Below are 16,623 nucleotides of genomic sequence, written 5' to 3'. Positions count from 1 at the left end.
TTTAGAAATCTGAGATTTAGACATTTTATTTAAAGCAAGGGGGTTTCTGAGCAGGCTTTTGTTTGCAGGAAGCAACATTGTTTGATCTGTCATTGTACCAAATGGGGAGATGGTTGTCTAGAAAGGAGGAGTGAAAACTAAATGCACCTGATGAGGATGGGATTTGAACCCATGCGTGCAGAGCACAACAGATTAGCAGTCCATCACCTTAACCACTCGGCCACCTCATCTGAGAGGTCAGGAAATGGACAGGATGAGAAATCTAAGGCCAGCAGAGGTAGGGACACTAAGGTGTTTTTAAATACTAAGCGGAAGCAGGGGCTGAATGAGCTCCCCCCTCACACCTAGTGACCAGCTGTGAGAAAGGCTTCAGGAACAGACCATGTTTGCATAGACACACCTACTCTGCCTAGGTATGCAGCATCATGGGGCCGCTTCCCCAAAATGACCAGTTTTAGCTGGTGGCGGGTTACAAATCACTTTAGCACTGAGTGGTATGAAATGTTATTATCCTTCCTGTATGAGTGAAGGGCAGCAGAACATACCTAGTCGGTCCGGATGGAGGGGTAGGTGAGTGAGGAATAGCAAACTGGGGCTGGGAGTGGGGTGTTGCTTGCTGAAGAGAGGGGTGCAGACAGGAGTAAGGGGGTCGAGGCAGGGCTGGCAATCAGAGGTCCAGGCTGAGGGTGGGGTTGGAAAAGAGCTGGGATAGAGTCGGGCTGACTGGTGCTCCCTCCATGGGGGCTGGCTCAGCCCCTGAGGTGCCCCTATGAATCTTCCTCTTTGTTCCCCTAGGAGTCATGCCCCACATTTTGGGGACCACTGAACCCTACACGTTAAGCAGGGGCTAGTGATGCCAAAGCCCAGGGAAAGGGAGAACAAGTGCAGGGGCCCCAGCACTGGAACTAGGCCCCCTCACTTCTGTCTGTGGCTCTGCCCCCTGCCACACCTTCCACCCACGGCCCCATCCACTATGTCACCTCTGTTCCACCCCTTCCCCCACTAGCCCCACCCTGTCACTCCTTTACCCCTGCCCCGCTGTGGCCCCAAGACCAGAGAAGCTCTGTGCCCCTGCTGCAGCCCCCGGGCCGTAGCACGGAGTGAGAGCTCCTCCAGCCCTGGGGCTGACATGGGGGAGACTTTTCCAGGGGGACCTAATTTCTCCAGGGCCCCTAGTCATGGGCTCCACTGCCCCTTGGTGACACAAGGTTTGGGGAGGCTGAGCCCCCCCGAGCCTCCATTATGTGCTGCCCAGGCTACCGCTGCTCAGTGTGTGGCCAGTCTCTCTGTGTTCTCTGCTGTTTGTGCTGGGGAGCCTGGCTGGCCTTAGGGGTGGGGCCCTCCGGCAGCCGCCCAGGACTTCAGGGGGTCAAAGGGCACCGTGTGCCAGTGCAAAGGTGCTCACTGCTCTCCCCTGCCCCAGTGCTCCTCCATGGCCCCATAGAGGGTTGGGGGGAGAGAGGAGCAACACTATGTGCTCCATGCATCCTGGTCACTTTCCCCACCTGGGCTGTGCTGTGAGGGGAGCATCAGAAGCTGCTGCTCTCTGCCCTCCCCTTATGCAGCCTGGCTGAGGAAAGTGACCCGGATGCAGGGAACAGAAGATGATGTCGCTTCTTGCCCCCGCACCCACCCCCGCAGCTCCTAGGGGTGCCCGGAGGAGCAGCCTTCCAGGGAGGAGTGGACAGCAATGCGAGCTGCTCCATGCACACAGGTCACTGTCCCCACGTGGGTGCAGGAGGGGGTGCAGGGGTTAGGGGTGAAGGGGGTGCAGCAGAGGGGCAGTGGCTGGTAGCACAGGAAGGGAGTGTGGGACTTAAGGGCAAAGGGGACACAGTGTAGGGGTTAGGGCACAGGAGGGGGCAGGAGATAGGGGTGAAGGAGGTGCAAGGGTTGGGAGTGCAGGAGCTGGGGGGAAAGGGGGAGGGGGATCGTCCAGGGGCGATGGGGAAGTGCTAAAGTACAAGTTTTGCCCAGGGCACCATTTCCCCTAACGCTGATCCTTGATAACATTTCTTGCTGGGAGGGGGAGGGGAGAGAGATGAGGCGTTTTCTCTCTGTTTCTTTCCTCTCCATTTTCTGCTCCTTCCTTCAATTCCAGAAACCTCCCTTGTGTTTCAGACTGTGCAGTGACGCCCTCCCTACCCCAGGCCTCTGGAGCCTTTGGAGCAGAAAGATCCCAGGAGCTGAGGAGGAATCCAGGGGTGAGTAGCTGGCAGGAAGGAGTCCTAGCAGCTCTTCTGGGAGTGCAGGGGAGAAATGACTCCCCCTTCTCTAGATTCTCCCCATGGGGCTCTGGGGAGCAGGGAGTGTTGTGTGATTAATTCCATCCAACATCCCCCTTTGATCCAAGCCGAGGGACATCTCAGCTCTGCACGTTCCCCTTGGCAGCACCAAACAAGGGATGTTTTCCACTGCGCAGGAGACCCAGCCAGGGACTGATGTGCTGGAGATATGTTGGGAAAGGGACTGTCTGAATTCCCAAGGCAGGAAACGAACAATCTACAGCGACATCATTAACCACAAACACACTCTAACCATGATCCAGCCAGTAGGGAAATGGGCAGGAATTCTTGCTGTTCAGCCATGGCCACATGTACAGAGCTGCACAGCAGTGAGTGTGCTGGGGAAGCTGGTCTGAGCAAACAATTGGAAATGACCCTTCAGTGAGAACAGAACCAGAGTGTAGAAAGGCCCCTGTGTTAAGTGGTTGTGGCTGAGGGCTTAGGGAGCTGGGGTATGACACCATAGGGGTCTTTCTGTGGAGGTTTGATTTTTGCCAGCTAGGGAAGGCTGGTGTGTGGTGTCTTCATGGCTGTACTTTCAGTGATGCAGGTTTCTCTATCCCATTGTTCCACGGGCATCCTACTAGATTGCCAGCTGCCTTTCAACTGCAGTGTGGAGACTGTTTGTGTGCGGGGAGAGACAGTGTGTGTGTTGAGGTAGGTAAGACCGGATCATTATTATCCCTACTTGAAAGAGGGAGAAGCTAAGGCTGAGAAAGGAGAATTGACTTGTCTTAGGTCACACAGCCAGTCAGTGGCAGAGTTGGGAAAAGGACTCAAGAGCCCTGATTTTGAAACTAACCATCAGATCTTGAATTTCATACATGGAATGACCTGAGTAAAGTGCTCTCACATGAGCTCAAGACCAACAACAGTGCACAGTAATTATTCAGCAAGTATTTGAGGAGAACTGCAATGTTAGAGAGAATCACGAACTGCTCAGAGACCATTAATGCAGAGAAGCAGCAAAATTCTTCAAATATATGACTGGTTATGACTTATTTACTTGGTCTTAAAAGAGAAGAAAAAGGACCTGAGTCTCCTCCTTGTCAATAACCCCCTGCTCAGCCAATCAGGGTAGAGACTGAGGAAGGGAGGCTGAGGGTTCTCACCAGAGGCCAAAGGACGGCCCAGGTCACTGGTGGGGATCACTGCCCGAGCACTATCTCAGCCGCACATTTTTGGGTGGACCTCCCAGAGTGGGAGCTACAGAGCACTCCCCCGCAACACACACACGCACGCACACACACACACACACACACCTCACTCTTGGTGTTGGGAGGGGAACAGGTGAAAGGACAAAAGAAGCAAGAGACAAAGAGAAAGGAGGAAGGGATGGATGGAGGAAAAGGTGAAACAAAAAGGACAAACCCTAATGTCCCCAGTGATTCTAAGGGACAAAATCTCAGGTGTGGAATAAAATTCAGCCTCCTTAAGCTCGTGTTTTCCATGCCTAGAATTCAACTGTCACCAGATGGATCAGACTGAACAGGTTTCAAACCTCGAGGAGGCTCTTACCTTCTAAACAGGGACCTCTGTTTTCTAGTAAAATCAGGCAAAGGGAAGGAGAAAACTTGAAAGAGGTTCCTCCTGGCGCTCACGTACGTGAACCCGAATACTCTCTCAGTCCTCAAAGAGAGACCTGGAGAAGGAGACTTGCTGAAGCAAAGCCACAGGGGTCTCTGAGGTTTCCCTGGCCCCTCACCCCTCTCCTGCCTGGCTGATGTCAGCATCTCTCTGTGAGGTCATCACTTCCCCACCACCTTTGACCAATAGTCTGAGGTCCTGCAAAAGGCTTTTGTGATGTCACTGCCACACCCCTCCCTTGCTGTGCTAATGTCCTGCCCCTGGCCAGGCACTTTGGAGGTTTGAGCTACTCCCTGTGGATCACCCCACTCAAGGAGCGTTCGTTCTAGGAAGCAAGCCAGTAGTTTTGGATCATCTGCAAATTTTGTCACCTCACTGCTCAGCAGATCATTTATTAATATGTTGACTAGTCCTGGTCCCAGTACAGACACCACTAGATACCTGTTTCCATCCTGAAAACTGACCATTTAGTCCTACCCTTTGTTTCCTATCTTTTAACCAGTTATTGATCCACGTGAGGACCTTCCGGAGGTGAAAGTAAGCCGGTATGTTACGGTATGGGGTACTGGCAAGAGCCAGTACGCTGTGCCAGCCCGGCCCGTCTTCCCCAGGCTGGTGATTTAAAGGGTCCATGGCTCCCTGCTGCGGTCGGAGCCCCGGTCCCTTTAAATCACCTTCCAAGCCCCCCTGCCAGAGCCCCGGGGAGCAAATCACTGCCGTGGATGCTGCTCTCTCCCGCTGTGCGAACACAGAGCAGGGGCGGCAGAAGCTTCCTTACAGTGGGGGGGGCACTGTTATCCGAACTGTGGCACCCCCATGACACTCCTTCCTTAAGGACCCCCACTCACAGCACCTCTCCCCTCGAGGCCACACCCACAGAACGCCTCTTCCCCAAGACTGCACCCTTCCCCCCCTCCATCATTTGTCCTAACAGCCAGCAAAGAGTGGTGTGGCCATGGCCCTCTAACCCTCCTGTTCCAGCACCCCTGACACAGAGCTAAGCAGGCAGCAGTGTGTACGTGTATGTGTGTGTGTGTGACAGAGAGTGCTGTGCTGTGCTGAGCTGAGCCAGTGAGAGAAGGGGGGCTGATGTCGGGGCTGTCCCCTGCCTCAGGACTGGTTGCTTCCAGCAGCTGTCTGAACTTAGAGACAGTGTGCCGACACACTCACTCTTCCGCAACACACACACTGTCTCTCCTCCCCACACACACACGCTCTCTACCCCACCACGCACATTGCAGTTGAAAAGCAGCTGGCAATCTAGTAGGATGCCCATGGAACAATGGGATAGAAAACTGTATCATGTGATGCTGTACCAGCCCGTGAGGCATTGCAAACCCTTCCCAAAGCACCCTGCAGCCAGTTGCACAGTGGGATAGCTACCACAATGCACTGCTCTCTGTGGCCATCCAAGAGATGCTAGCATGGATGTGCTCTGGTGACACAGGATGGACATGCAACAGCTGTTCAATTAAAACAGTTTAACTAAAGCCACATCACCCTTTAGTGTAGGCCTAGCATGAAAGTGAGACAAGACCCAGCTCCACTGAAATTAAAGGACCACAACTTCCTCTGTAGTTGGCAGGACTGGAATCTGCACAGGGAGACCACAATGGATTTCTAGCCCATTGCCGTAACCACTTGGCCACAACTACTTGCTTGACATGTGGCTCTCACTGCACTCTAGTTCTGTTCTCACTGAGTGATCAATTCCAGTTGTTTCCTCAGACCAGCTTCCACAACGCACACACTGCTGTGCCGTTGTGTAAGTGTGTCCATGGCTGAACAGCAAGAATTCCTGCTCCTTTCCCTTCTGGCTGGAGCATGAGGAGAGTGTGTTCGTGGTTAATGACGTTGCTGTAGCTTGTCCATTTCCTGCCTTGATCATTCAGACAGTCCCCTTCCCGCCATATCCCCAGGGCTTTGCCAGGGGGTTGGTGGCTCCTTTCTTTCCTCACCCTGGAGTAAACTCAGCTTTTTATTCCATCCTTGATGTTTCAAGGAATAACAACAGATGACCAAAGAAAGAGGTGGACAGAGTGGGTCTCAGGGGAGGGGTCAGAGAGGTGTGGGCGGTGGGCAGGTCAGGCCAGGGGAGGGGGCAGAGAGATGTGGGTGGTGGGCAGGGCCGTCCTCAGGGGAGGGGTCAGAGAGGTGTCCAGGTGTTCCTGGAGAGATACACAGAAGCAAACTCCGTGAATCTAAACAGAGGGAGTCCACCCTCTCTATTTCCAGTCCTGGAAACACAAGCACTTCCCTCCTCACCCAGAGGGAATGTAAAGTCAGGCTAGTAAATCTAACACACACAGATTTCCCCCTGACTTCTTCCTCCCAGCAATTCCCTGGTGAGCTGCAGACTCAGTTCCCTGGAGTTCCCCACTAAAGAAAAACTCCAACAGGTTTTAAAAGAAAGCTTTATATAAAAAGAAAGAAAAATACATACAAATGGTCTCTCTGTATGAAGGTGACAAATACAGGGTCAATTGCTTAACAGAATATTGAATAAACAGCCTTATTCAAAAAGAATACAATTCAAAGCACTCCAGCAACTATAGACATGTAAATACAAAAGAAAAAAACAATAACCCTTATTGTTTTTATGAACTCTGTACTCACAACTTGGAAACAGAAGATTAGAAAGCAGGAAATAGAAATCCTCTCATAGCTGAGAGAGCATAGAGGCAGAAGACCCAAGAACAAAGGACTCACACACAAACTTCCCTCCACCCAGAGTTGAAAAAATCCTGTTTCCTGATTGGTCCTCTGGTCAGGTGTTTCAGATACTTCTTTCCAGGTGAAAGAGACGTTAACCCTTATCTATCTGTTTATGACAGAGGTACAAGCAGTGGGCAGGGCAGGTCTCAGGGGAGGGTCGGAGAGGTGCAAGTGGTGGGCAGGGCTAGTCTTAGGGGAGGGGGCAGAGAGGTGTGAGCAATGGGCAGGGTGGGTCTCAGGGGAGGGGGCAGAGAGGTACGAGCAGTGGGCAGGGCAGGTCTCAGAGGAGGGGTAGAGATGTTTGTGTGGTGGGCAGGGTGGGTCTCAGCTGAGGGGTCAGAGAGGTACAAGTGGTGGGCAGGGCTAGTCTTAGGGGAGGGGGCAGAGAGGTGTGAGCGACGGGCAGGGTGGGTCTCAGGGGAGGGGGCAGAGAGGTATGAGCAGTAGGCAGGGCAGGTCTCAGGGAGGGGGCAGAGAGCTGTGGGCAGGGGGGTCTCAGGGGAGGGCTCAGAGAGGTGTGGGCAATGGGCAGGGTGGGTCTCAGGGGAGAGGGCAGAGAGGTACGAGCAGTAGGCAGGGCAGGTCTCAGGGGAGGGGCAGAGATGTGTGAGTGGTGGTCAGGGTGAGTCTTGGGGGAGGGGGCAGAGAGGTGTGGGCAGGGCAGGTCTCAGGGGAGGGGGCAGAGAGGTGTGGGCAGAGGGGTCTCAGGGGAGGGCTCAGAGAGGTGTGGGCAATGGGCAGGGTGAGTCTCAGGGGAGGGGGCAGAGAGGTGTGGGCAGCAGGCAGACCTTGGGGTAGAGGGTGGAGAGGTGCGAGGAGGCCTTGGGGGAGGAGAGGAGCGAGCAAAAGGTGGACCAACAGGCCTCAGCCAAAGAGGAAGAGCAGGGGTGGGAAGTGGCCAAATGGGAGTGAGGGCAGAGCACAGGTGGGGCCTCAGAGGGAGGAGAATGAGTGAAGGGGGTGGAGTGGGGGGACAGCACCATGGTCTGGGAAGGGCTGCCCAGAGGATTCAGGGGGCCTGGGGCAAAACAATTTCAGGGACCCCTTCCATAAAAAAAAGTTGCAATACTATAGAATACTATATTCTCATGGGGGGCCCCTGCAGGGCCTGGGGCAAATTGCCCCACCTGCCACCCCTCTGGGCAGCCCTGCCCTCAGCCTCTTCTTGTAACTCCTCTGTCCCCTAATCATTTTTGTTGCCCTCCCCTAAACTCTCTCCAATTTGTTTCTGTATTGGAGGGGGGACGCGAAAACTGGACGCAATGCTCCAGATGTGGCCTCACCAGTGCTGAATGAAGGGGAATAATCACTTCCCTCGATCTGCTTGCAATGCTCCTACTAACCTAGCCCAATATGACCAGTTCCCCATATTGAATGCAGACACAGCAATATTTGATAAATTGGTTCCTGTCCATTCAGGAGGTTATTTCCCACCTATTTATAAATAATGAAGATGCTCTAAGTGGAGGGGAGAGAGCTGTCCTGTCAGTGTAGTTAACCCATCTCCCTGAGAGGTGGTAGCTATGTCACTGGGGGAAGCTATGTTGGTGGGTGTGCAAGCTGTGGTGTCTACATGTGTATATAAAGTTTAATCAAACCCCATTTTTAAAACCCCTGTGGTCTGGGAATAGAAAAGGAGCTCTCTGAGGCAGAGCCTGTCCTTCAAAATCCTTAAGATCACTGACTTGCATTTGTAAATGTCATGGGAGTATAGCTCAGTGGTAGAGTGCTTGACTGCAGATCAAGTAGTCCTTCGTTCAAATCCAAGTGCTCCCTTACAAACCTGTTCTTTCAATAAAAGTGATTCCATTTCCAGTATGTTCAGGAGCTCCACTAAATAGGGGTCCCTGAAATGAATAGACACACTCAATATTTTCCTGTGCAAATGAATAAAAACCTAGCAAACATGTCCCTCTGCTGAAATCAGTTCCAATCCTCTAAGTGTCTAGGTTTGTTTTCATCAATTAAATGAAGACACATTTGCAGGTCCTTGGCCTCCATGGGCTACAATGTGCAGAAGAACAAGAACCACATCCACTTGGGAGGAATGGACTAGTTTCTATTACATTTGGTAAATAAGTTGCCACTGGGACTGAAAACTCTACTGGAGATGGACAGGAGCCTGTTACAAAAATAAAATAACCAAGATTTACCAAACTCCCTGTTACACATTCAAACCTCTCTTTGTGCACACAGTATCAATTGGGGCTCTAACAAATGTTAACCTTCCTGTAACACAGATCATTGTTCCTTGTAACTTTCAGATGCATTCAAATGGCAGCTGTTTACAGGTCATGGGCTGCTAGTTCATGAGCAGGAGCAGAGTCTCTGTAAGTTTACCAACCATAGAGCTTGTTATGTCTGCATCTAAGTAAGTGCAGAGTTATTTCAATGGCTCCTACACTGATATCTCCTGCCCCTTCTGGCTGGTTAATTGCACTATTTGGAACCTGCTCCTAAAATTGCACCCTTTCTGGGAGTGAGTCAAAACTGCCCAAGGAAACCCCATTGGGTTTCAAGGGCAGTTCAGGCAAGGAGGTGATGGGACAGCACAAGGGTCTCAGAGCTTCTCTTTTATCGGGCCAGAGGCTGCTATTAGCATGACTGTGGGGTTCTATTCCTAGCTGTAGGAGGAAAGGGGTGTCTAGTGGATTAGAGGTGGGGGCCTAGAAGTCAAAGAGAAAACATCTCCCTTTTCAGCTTCAATGCTCATTGAACAAGAACATGGCTTCTCAGGTTTCAGAAGAGCAGTTGTGTTAGTCTGTTTCCTCAAAAAGAACAGGAGTATGTGTGGCACCCTAGAGACTAACAAATTTCTTAGATTCTGTTGCCATCATGTGGCCATTTCATTTCACTTCTTATTGTTAAAAGGTTTGGGTACTTCACACAGAAACGTTATTTCCTTGGGAAAGACGGAGAAGTGGAAGCTGCATTGATTTAATCCTCTGAAAATTAAATAAGGATTAAAATATTCCCCAGACAGCTCAGTCCCAACCGTTCTCCCTCTGCTGCCAGTGAAGCTCAGTTCTGTCCCACAGCCCCAAGAACTGCTAGGTGAAAGTCCTGGGTCTGATGTGCAGTAAGGAAAAAAAAAAGATAATGGATGTACCCTATCTCCTAGAACTGGAAGAAACCATTGAATCCAGCCCTTTCCTTCATTGGCCAAACCAGACAGTCTCTACGTAAAAGAATAAATGGACACAAATCAGATGTCAAGAATTATAACATTCAAAAGCCAGTCGGAGAACACTTCAATCTCCCTGGTCACTCGATTACAAACCTAAAAGTCGCAATATTACAACAAAAAAACTTCAAAAACAGACTCCAACAAGAGACTGCTGAATTGGAATTAATTTGCAGACTGGACACCATTAAATTAGGCTTGAATAAAGACTGGGAGTGGATGGGTCATTACACAAAGTAAAACTATTTCTCCATGTTTATTTGCCCCCTACTGTTACTCACACCTTCCTGTCAACTGTTGGAAATGGACCATCCTATCACTGCAAAAAGGATTTTTTCTCCTGCTGATAGTAGTTCACCTTAACTGATCACTCTCTTTATAGTGTGTATGGCAACACTCATTTTTTCATGTTCTCTGTGTGTGTGTATATATATATATATATATCCCTTCCTACTGTATTTTGCACTGCATGCATCCAATGAAGTGGGTTTTAGCCCAGGAAAGCTTATGCTCAAATAAATTTGTTCATTTTCTAAGGTGCCACAAGTACTCTTCCTTCTTTTTCCAGATAAATTAATGGAGGTTAAGTCCATGAATGGCTATTAGCCAGGATGGGTAAGGAATGGTATCCCTAGCCTCTGTTTGTCAGAGTGGTGATGGATGGCAGGAGAGAGATCACTTGATCATTACCTGTTAGGTTCAGTTCTTCTGGGGCACCTGGCATTGGCCACTGTTGCCAGATAGGATGTGGGGTTGGATGGACCTTTAGTCTGACCCAGTATGGCCATTCTTATGTTTTTATGAAGGGAGGGGCAAAATCCTGTGACAGAGTTTCTCTAGTGTAGTGGTTATCACGTTTGCCTAACATGTAGAAGGTGTCTGGTTTGAAAGCAGGCAGAAACATGATGGCTTAATTTTCCCAGCTCCTACTGGCCTGTCCCTACTGTTGTAGGAGCAGTGGTGATTTCTATGATCAAAAGGTCTCTTATACTTCCCCTGCTCCCACTTGTGTCTCCTCTCCCTCTCCGAATGCCCGTGAAGTGGCTTTACCCTTCTCGCTCCCTCCTGGACTACTCAAGGGATGAATGGGCTGGTTGAAGAGCAGAAGAGCTTCCAGGCAGACAAGGTGTCTGGGACTCTAATTAGGCAGCACTCACACACCCAGAGCATGGACACTGCCCAAGGTGGAGTGTGACCAACCAGATGCAACCAAGTCATCTCTGGTTGCAGACCATTAGGTGCAGGTCCTTAAAAGGAGAAGGGGCCATGTGCTCAGGAGAGCACTCACAAACTTGTACCTCCAGTGAATGCCCTTTGCCCGGACCGCCTGGCCAGTGGTTCTCTGCGTTGTATTTCACTGTGCCTCAGGAAGACTTACCTTCATCGCACCGTCCATAGCTGTGCTGTGGGACACTTACCTTGCAGAATCCTGACATGTTCAGTGCTGTGCCTGTCCTGGGAGCGTGAGTATGTGAGTGTGAGTGTGACACTCCCCTCCTTCTTCTTTTGAGCTTAGCTGTCAGTATAATAAATGTGCTGCTTTCTGCCAAACTCTGGTGGGTCATTAGTCCTCCCTACACTTACTAGCTGGCCCAATTTTGGGTAACACCTGCGATAAACTCAACCCCAGCAGGATGGAGGGTGGTGAAATGAGCTGAGAAAAAGCCTTAGCTTCAGTATCTCCCATACGGTCCATGCTGGAGCTCTTTTTTGATTCTGGGACTGCATGGTCACCTGTGCTGATCGGTGCTCCACGCTGGGCAAACAGGAAATGAAATTCAAAAGTTCATGGGGCTTTTCCTGTCTACCTGGTCAGTGCATCCAAGTTCAGATTGCTGTCCAGAGTGGTCACAATGGTGCACTGTGGGATAGTGCCCGGAGGCCAATACCGTCGAATTGCAGCCACACTAACTCTAATCCGACATGGCAATACCAATTTCAGGGCTACTCCCCTCGTCGGGGAGGAGTACAGATATCGGTATTAAGAGCCCTTTATATCGATATAAAGGGCTTTGTTGTGTGGACGGGTGCAGGGTTAATGCAATTTAATGCTGCTAAATTCAATATAAACTCGTAGCGTTGACCAGGCCAGTGAGAGCAGCAGGTTTCCCCTATTGTTTCTTGCACTTGTTTTCTTCACTAGCTTTTCCTCTGCCCCAAGTTGCTCTTGTTACTTGTGAGCCTGGCTAGCTCAGTTGGCAGAGCATCAGACTTTTAATCTGAGGGTCCAGGGTTCAAGTCCCTGGTCAGGTGATAAGCTACTCACCAAGCTCTTGACTGTCTTTCTGGAGTCCTCTTTGATGTTACTTTTTCTCTTCAGGATTTTCCCTTTCCTCAGAAGGGCCTTATTCTGTGTGGGTTTGAAGGGGCAACTTCCTGACAGCCCCTTTGTCCTTGCAGCCTGGAGGAATAAAGGCCTCTGGGCATATAGCATGTTCCTTCCCTGCACACACACACACATACAAACACGCAGAATATCCCTAAGGAACTAGAATCACCTGCTGCCTTCCCCTTTCCTGCTGGATCCCCAAACGAGGATGCTCTTCAGCCTAAACCCATGTCCCCTCTTTTCCCAGTGCCCCTCAGTCCCAACCCTTAGTCCCTCCTATGCACACTGCTCCTCACTCCCAACCAGAGCCTACTCCTCTTCACCCTTCTCCTCTGTCCCAACCCACAGCCCCCTCCTTCCCTCCAGCAGCAGGTGCTTTAGACCCCCCCTCAGGAAGATTTTCTTGCAAGGTTTCATGTATGAATCTGCATGTGGATTTTACGGTATGTTGGAAATATGTTGGGTTGCTTGCCGAAATGATCACTTTTGGCTGGTGTTGGATTCCCAGTCTCCTTGTTATTAGGGCAGGAGAAATAAAGGGTTGTTATCCTTGTTGTGTGAATCAAGGGCAGCACAACTGTACTTGGCAGACCCCAATTGAGGGACTCACTCTCAATTCAATAGCACTTGCTAGGCAGTGGACAGGGGTTCCAAAGCCAAGTGGGCTGGGGCTTGGGTCCTAATACTAAAATTTAGATGTTAGACCAACTTTAGGATAGGATGGCTGTGGAGGGATGAGTGAGTCCCTAGACAGCACAGTGAGTACGGTGCCTTCTTATTTTCCCTCTTTTCCACCCAGGATGGTAGGTGAACTCTACAGAGGCACCTCTGGGCTTGCACTGACTAAGGACAACAGCTGTGAGTAGGGTGGAGAGAGGGGATGGCTCATGTTAAAGGACTTTTGGTTGCTGGACTTACGAACCGTAGGAGGAAGGACACTGCCCAGCTTATTTGGGAGTGGGTCTTTTCCTCATGGTTTATGTTTATGTGTTGGGGCTGCTGACATGACCTCTGCTAACCCTGGGCTTACGTTGCAATGTAGACATACCCTGAGAGGGCATCTATACTGTGACAAAATCCCTGTGGCCTGTCTGGCCTGGATGATCTGATTTGGATTCCTGGGGCTCAGACTGGAGCCTAGACTCAGAGACCTTCACCCTTCGTGGGGTCTCGGAGGCTGGGCTCAAGCCCAAGGGTCTACACTGTAATTTTATAACCCTGCAGCACAAGCCCCACAAGCCTCAATCAACTGACCCAGTGTTTGAGAATAGTGACTTGGGTGTGTTAATGGCAGTGTAGACATAATGCTAGGCTATGTCCACACTGCAATGAAACACCCAGGGCTGTCCCATGCAAGCTCAGGCTCCCAGGGCTTGGGCTGTGGGGTGGTAAATTTGCAGTGTAGACATCTTGGCTCAGGCTGAATACCGGGCTCTGGACCCCACAAGGTTGGAAGGGAGTTTAGCAAGCAAAAAAGGTAAAATGGCAGTGGAGTATTACCGTGGACTCAATGGCATTTCTCCATTGGTCTGTCTGCTTTGAGGAAGGGACAATAACACGTCCTGCTGCATTCGTTATTTCAAAGGGCGGTTTAGGATTTTCATTCTCACACACAAATGCACGAAGCAGGACTCAATCCTCGGTGGAAACTAAATGAGCTGCTCACAGATTCTGGCAGCCACAATGAGCCATTTGGTGTGAGAGCCCAGACCTGCCCCTGCCCCAGAGAGATGGGGTCATCTGCAAGGAGCTTGGAACACTGACCTATCAGCTCTTAACTCCCAAACTTTCAGTAACTCTATTGTCAGTGCCTGTGAGTGTAATTTAAACCATGACAACAGCCATACTAGGCTGGTCCAAAAGTCATTCTAGCTCTGTGTTTTGTCCTCTGACAGTAGCCAATACCAGGTGCTCCAAGAGTTACTCAACAAGGCATTACTGGGAGTTGAACCCAGGATCTCCTGTTTATAAAACAGGGGCTTTAACCAGCTAAGCCATGGTACCTTCCTGTAGCTAGAGTACACTGTCTGCTCACACCTGACTCCCTGCCATCCCCACCGGGGCCTGATAAGCTTTGCATGTGTTTGGATTCTGCAAAGCAGAGCAGCAGGTGAGGTTTTCCTTGCAAGTTGTGTGTGTGTGAATCTTTGGCCAGGTCTGCACTACAAAGTTATTTCAGCATCATTATATTGCTCAGATGTGTGAAAAACACACAACGCTCCCTCGGTTGGCAGCTTGTGGCTGGTGTACACGCTGCAATGCCACGTCTGGCGACAAAACTGCCCTGTTTTGGTGACAAAATAAAACCACCTCAAAGAGAGGCCTGGAGCTTTCTGCAGCAAACTTAAAGTGACAAATTGTCAGTGTAAATGCTGCTGGTCATTATATCACCATAACTGGCCTCCACCAGTATCCCGTAATGCCTGCCGTGAACTCTCCTGCCCTGCATTCCTGCTACAGAGGCTGGGCCCCTCCCCTTTCATAGCTCCAGAAAGTTCTAACAGCTGAGCCGCTATCTGCACTGGGATTAGGTTGATAGAACTGCATTGCCAGCCTAAGTAATGTAATTAGACCAACCTAATTTTGTAGTGTAAACCTGTCCAAAGAATCACACACACACCTTGGGAGCAAAACTTCACCTTCTCCTCTGCTTTACAGAAGCCAAACACGAGCAACACTTGTCAGGGCCCAGTAGGGCTTGTGAGAGAGTCAGGTGTGGGCAAACGCAATGTTTTAAATGACAGCTTGCACCATGGCTTAGCTGGTTAAAGTACCTGTTTTGTAAACAGGAGATCCTGGGTTCAACTCCCAGTAGTGCCTTGGGGAGTGGCTTTTAGGGCACTTGGTATTGGCTACTGTCAGAAGACAAAATTCAGAGCTAGATGGACCTGTGGTTTAAATTACACTCCCAGGCACTGATAATAGAGTGACTGAAAGTTTGGGTGTTAAGAGCTGATAGGTCAGTGGTCCAGTCCCCTCAATGTGGTTTTACCATTTCCACTTGCTAAACTCCCTCCAAACCTCTATAAAATTACAGTGCAGACATATGGGCTTGAGCCCAACCTCTGAGGCCCCACGAGGGATGAGGGTTTCTGTACCCAGGCTTCAGTGTGAACACAAATATCTGCACCACAGTTTTTAGCCTCTCAGCTTTATGTCCATGAGCCCAAGTCAGAAGGCCCAGGCCAGCCATGCTGCCATCTTTATCCCAGGAGAGATGGATTCTAAGGGTACGTCTCCATTGCAATGGAGCCCAGGTGTGGCACGCTGTGCTCAAAGCAGCACCTGGAAGCCCCATATTCACCACTCTCATATAATGATGACATGGTTAGTACAAAGTCTGCCTGGTGAGGTATCATTTCAAAGTCTTGATCTATTGAACATTAATATCTTGTTGGATTGTGTGTGCTCACATTGGTTGAGAAGTTATGAAGTTTTGCTTTGCGTGCATTACTGAGATATGTCGTGAGGTTGAGAAATGCCCACCACCAGCCTTTCAGGTGCGACAAGGGAGGAGCCAGACTCGCTGCTGGCCCATTGAAGGTATCCACATTTCCAAGGACTATCCCAGGAACCGTGTACAATGCAGGCTTCTCTGAGATAGCACAGAGACAATGGACACTGCTTGACTCACATTGTAGCAAAGGAGCTTCCTATCAAGTTGGAAGAAACTATGAAAGAGGGGAAGAGACATCATGACTTGGCCTCTCTCCCCCACAACTCAGCAGCTGGAAACACACCTGGAGGAGAAAGACTGAACTGAACTGAATCAGAAGAGAATAATAACAATAATACTTTCAAATCAAAGTCTCCAAACAAACTAGTATTGGTTTTTCAGCAGAAAATTTTCAGTTTGGGGAATTTAGTTTTCTCAGTCAGACCTTGCCAAGAAAAGCAGGGAGAAAATGTTTGAGTTGCCTCCTTCAGAACAGCTTGGCCTAGACACTAGCTCTGGTTCACTGCTCTGGCCTTGCTCGGGTTGAGGGTATTTTAATAATTTGGGCAGGTCCCAGGGTGTTTGGGGGAGATGATGAGGATGTTACCTTTTGAGATAAAAACTAAGAAATACACCACTAGAGAATTTTTTTAAAGAAAACTGGGATTTAGACATTTTATTTAAAGGAAGGGAGTTCTGAGTAGGTTTTGTTTGCAAGAAGCAACATTGTTTGATCTGTCATTGTACCAAAGGGGGAAGATGGTTTTTTACAAAGGAAGGATGAAGACTAAACACATCTGATAAGGATGGGATTCAAACCCATGCATGCAGAGAACAATGGATTAGTAGTCCATCACCTTAACCACTTGGCCACCTCATCTGAGCTGTCAAGAGCAAGACAGGAGGAGAAATCTAAGGCCAGCAGAGATAGGGACAATAAGGAGTTTTTAAATACTAAGTGGAAGCAGGGGCTGAATGAGCTCCCCCCTCACATCTAGTGAGGAGCTGGGGGAAAGACTTCAGGAACAGACCGTGTTTGCACAGACACACCTACTCTACCTAGGTGTGCAGCATGATGGGGCCGCTT

General features: G+C 49.9%; 1 long non-coding RNA gene and 6 other non-coding genes across 8 annotated transcripts; 4 read left to right on the top strand and 3 right to left on the bottom strand.

The window, feature by feature from the left end:
• Positions 1-9,668, top strand: LOC115640053. 2 transcript variants are annotated; one of them, XR_003997803.1, is made up of 3 exons: positions 1-413; positions 2,102-2,204; positions 8,852-9,668. It is a non-coding gene; the product is annotated as an uncharacterized LOC115640053 (long non-coding RNA). The 2 variants fall into 2 exon arrangements; XR_003997802.1 differs by lacking the exon at positions 1-413 and having other exon boundaries at positions 1,898-2,204.
• On the bottom strand, positions 149-230 carry TRNAS-GCU. The gene has a single exon. It is a non-coding gene; the product is annotated as a tRNA-Ser (tRNA).
• TRNAC-GCA lies at positions 8,292-8,363 on the top strand. The gene has a single exon. It is a non-coding gene; the product is annotated as a tRNA-Cys (tRNA).
• Positions 9,669-11,951: 2,283 nt separating the features above from the next.
• TRNAK-UUU lies at positions 11,952-12,024 on the top strand. Its single transcript has one exon. It is a non-coding gene; the product is annotated as a tRNA-Lys (tRNA).
• Positions 12,025-14,030: 2,006 nt separating this feature from the next.
• Positions 14,031-14,104, bottom strand: TRNAI-UAU. The gene has a single exon. It is a non-coding gene; the product is annotated as a tRNA-Ile (tRNA).
• A 742-nt stretch (positions 14,105-14,846) lies between these two features.
• On the top strand, positions 14,847-14,920 carry TRNAT-UGU. Its single transcript has one exon. It is a non-coding gene; the product is annotated as a tRNA-Thr (tRNA).
• A 1,414-nt stretch (positions 14,921-16,334) lies between these two features.
• On the bottom strand, positions 16,335-16,416 carry TRNAS-ACU. The gene has a single exon. It is a non-coding gene; the product is annotated as a tRNA-Ser (tRNA).
• Positions 16,417-16,623: the final 207 nt, after the last annotated feature.

Source organism: Gopherus evgoodei, unplaced genomic scaffold (assembly GCF_007399415.2).
Source record: "Gopherus evgoodei ecotype Sinaloan lineage unplaced genomic scaffold, rGopEvg1_v1.p scaffold_188_arrow_ctg1, whole genome shotgun sequence".
Lineage (NCBI taxonomy): Eukaryota > Metazoa > Chordata > Testudines > Testudinidae > Gopherus > Gopherus evgoodei.
The sequence above is the reverse complement of the archived record's forward strand: the minus strand, read 5'-3'. Positions and strand labels throughout refer to the sequence as shown.